Here is a 3,016-nt window from a genome sequence, read left to right on the forward strand (position 1 = left end):
AGGCTGTCAAAGATCCACCCCATGGGGGTATTATAGTCCTGGCCTCAGCTACCTTCATATTACCTAGCTGTCAGCACATACAGCTGGCAGCACAAACCGCACTACCCTACAAAGAGCAGAGATTCTGTTTTGCTTTTTTCTTGTTCTGTATTATTATGGCATACAATTGTTCTTTTTATCTTCATTATAACATCCATTAACACTAGATTATGTAGATTCTCTCCCTACCCAGTCAGCACTTGAGTCTTCCCAATTGACTTCTATCGTCTCCATATGTGATTCTTATAAACCCCTGAGGAAGCCAATAAGGCGAAATGCGTCGGGGTTCAAGAAACATATGTACTATCTTAACGAGTGCTTCCATATGCGATATCTCTAATATGTAACTAGGGATCCTGAATAGGAATTTGCTGTCTAGTTTTTTGTCTCAACAAACCTTACGCATTTTAAATGGGCTGAGACCACTAAACCAGATTGTATCACTAGTGTGACGAGCATTGTAATTGTCACTAAGATTGATATATGTTTTGTTGTTATCACAATACATAACTGCCAACAAAACCCATTCTCACTCCTTTCTTTCTTGTATATCTCTTATATCTCTTAAGATAAATTACTAAGCTGAATGGGGCACCCACCTTTTATTTCACACCTTCATATTATATTAGCTAGAATGTGTGAAAGCAAGAAATTTACCCTTGCTCAGGGCCAAATTTGCCCTGGCCAGCTTTTTTCCCTCTTGGCCAGCTAAATTGTGCTTGAGGTGTAAATATGGGAGGGTGGCTATGATGATCCTTGGTGGGACCCATGATGGTTGTGGAAAATACAGCCCAATGCTAAGCACTTCAATTTTTTATAATAATGACATTACGGCCATGATAGCAGTACAAGTGCTATGCCTAGTGGCCATGGCATTCTCAGTAAAATCCAGCCCTGCTCCTGCCCTTTATCAGCACTTTCCAATACCTAATGTTTCACACACAGCGAACCCAGACATAAGCCTCTGCAAAAATATCTGGTGAGTCTATCAGAAATAATATTTTATGCAAAGATTATTTGCCCACAGCCCAATGATAGACTTCTTCTCCAAAGATTGTTTTGCTCATGTGCAGAAGAAAAGCACCAGCTGAAGAATACACAATGGTGGCTGTGCGGCTTTGCGTGGGCCACGCGGTATAGCAGACCTTGCATAGGTGAGTATAAGGCTTGTGGGGGAAGGGAAGACTAAGTGATCATTATGCAAAGCAGAACTTTTCTCTAGGGACTGTAGGGGGGATCAATTATTAGATGTTACTCCATCGAAATTTACTGCATTTAAAAGGCACATCTGACTTCACCATCGCCTGATAATGATAACAAAGTGCAGGTCTGCATGCCATCAGTCAAAGATTAATAAAAATGATTGCATTTAGCAATGCCATATTTTAAATACAAATAGTGGAAGATTTAGATTTTGGGTGAATATCAGTGCACGCTGATGTATGTGGGGGTGTTTTCTAAAAAAAGGCTTATCCTTTGTTGAGTATTCAAAAGGGAAAAAAGTGAATAAATGGCAATTTGATTTATAAAAAAAATCTGCCTTGATTTGTATTCATGGGAACTTTTTTTCAGTCATCTTACAAAAGCCAAAAGTGAGTGGCGGTTTTTGTCACTTTCATAGCTGATGCCGTGTGTTAGAAGGAGCTACATTTGCAGGTCTGCAAGATACAAAGCTGTGTGTAAAAAAACATGAGATGGTTCACATACCCTGACACCATTTACTGACCCGAGCGCATCATGAATGTAAAAGACCCTCAGAAATCCTCCCAGGGACTTAACTGAAGATGAATGAGCAGTAAACAGCACAGACTGAAATATGTATGGGGAATATTAACAATAACATGTAAATAGAAATAGCGGAAGAGGGAAAGAGGAGGAACCAGGAGGAAGGGAGAGGCAAAGAGATAACAAAATAAAAATAGAGATAGAGAAGGATGTGAATAGCCAGGAAAGAGAGGGAAAAAAGAGGAGAAAATTAGGAGAGAAAGAGACGAGGAAACGAGAGAGAAGGGAAGATAGAAAATAGAGATACAGCAAAGGGTTACATGGGAAAAACATAACAAAAAAAAGAGTAAACCAAAATGGTAAAGATAAAGAATATACAGATGAGGGAGAGAATAAAATGGGAGGACAGAAAGAAAAAAGGGGAAAAGGAGAAAAAGGGAAAACAGATAGTCCCCGGGTTAAGGACATCCGACATATGGACGACTCCTAGATACAAACGGGGTGGAGGCTTGACAGGGGGAAGGGGGGGTTTGCATGGCTTGCAGAAGAAATCTTTTGCTAAACACAGCTGAGGTTGTGGGTGATCTTAAAAGCTTAGCTAACCTGTAACATTTTTAATCACCAAGACAAACTCTGCAGTTGTTTCTTTTTGCATATCAAAGCACTGCTTGCTCCAGAAGGTAATGAATGTCTAGGCTCCATAAAGTTTTTTTTTTTTTTTTTTTGCTTTGTTTGTGATAAACTCACAGTGAGGATTTTTTTTTGTAGTAATTGACACCACGCTGCCTAATAATATGAGACAAACATCTGTCCTAATTGCATTTATTAAAATAATACTATTCCGACTTACATACAAATTCAACTTAAGAACAAGCCTACAGTCCCTAGCTCGTATGTACAGTACCCAGAGACTACCTGTACGGGGGGAAAATGAGAGGAAAAGCAGAAAAAGAATAGAGAGAGGAACATGAGAATAGGAGAGTGATAGAGAGAAGGGGAAATTAATTGCAGAGGGGTAAAGGATGAGAAAAATGTTGAAGAGAGGGAAAAAGAGTGGAAAAAGGTGGGAGAGTAGAAAAAAATATGGAAGGGGAAGAAGAGGAAAATGGGGCAGAGGAAAAGAGTGGGAAAGAGAAAAAGGAGAGGAAAGAAGGGGAGAGGGGTAAATGAAAGAAAGAATGAATGATGCAAGGAAAAAAGTTGTAAGAAGTAGGATGTAAGCAAAAGGGGAAAGCGAAAAAAGAGGAGGACA

The sequence above is a fragment of the Pyxicephalus adspersus genome, chromosome 12 (genome assembly GCF_032062135.1).
Source record: "Pyxicephalus adspersus chromosome 12, UCB_Pads_2.0, whole genome shotgun sequence".
NCBI classification, from domain to species: Eukaryota; Metazoa; Chordata; class Amphibia; order Anura; family Pyxicephalidae; genus Pyxicephalus; species Pyxicephalus adspersus.